Raw genomic sequence first — 775 nt, forward strand, 5'->3', positions numbered from 1 at the left:
AGGCAGTGTCACTACGGAAGTAGGATTGCCCAACCTGCCTTCCGAGGAGTGGCTGGTGGATTTGAACCGCCAGCCGTCTGGTTAGCAGGCAAGTGTCTTAGCCACTGTGCTACCAGAGCTCCCGGCTACCACTATGTTGTTGTTGTTGTTATGTGCCGTGGAGTCAGCCCTGACTCATAGCGACCCCTCCTTGAGTTTCTGAGGCAGTATCACTACGGAAGTAGGATTGCCCAACCTTCCTTCCGAGGAGTTTGTGGGTTTGAACCGCCAGCCTTCTGGTGAGCAGTCAAGTGCCTTAGCCACTATGCTACCAGAGCTCCCACTATAGAGCTACCACTATAAGTCACTAATAACCAAAAACCAAAACTTGCTGACTCAGAGGACCCCATGTATCACAGAGTAGAACTCCACAAGGTTTTGTTGGCTGTAATTGATGCAGAAGCTGGTCACCAGGCCTTTCTTCCGTGACGCTGCTGGATGAGTTCAAACCACCAATTCTTAGTGTAGTAGTTGCCCACAAAACTTTTGCGCCACTGATTTCACAGCCACCCCATGTTCTTTGAGGTTAGTTAATCCAGCTATTCATGTAGTACTAATGAACTGGAAAGAATTGATTTTACTTTGCCTCTTGACTGTAAAGTCTTTTGGTCATAGAGGGAACAAAGACAGACAAGGTGGAAATGGAAAGAATTTAAATTTATGACCCATCAAGAGACGGCATGCATGGAGAGCAAGGATGCCTCATGGCCTGCAAGTTAGATGAGGCAGACCCCAA

Source organism: Orycteropus afer, unplaced genomic scaffold, assembly GCF_000298275.1.
Source record: "Orycteropus afer afer isolate SDZICR_OR568_19922 unplaced genomic scaffold, OryAfe1.0 scaffold00006, whole genome shotgun sequence".
In the NCBI taxonomy this organism is placed as follows: domain Eukaryota; kingdom Metazoa; phylum Chordata; class Mammalia; order Tubulidentata; family Orycteropodidae; genus Orycteropus; species Orycteropus afer.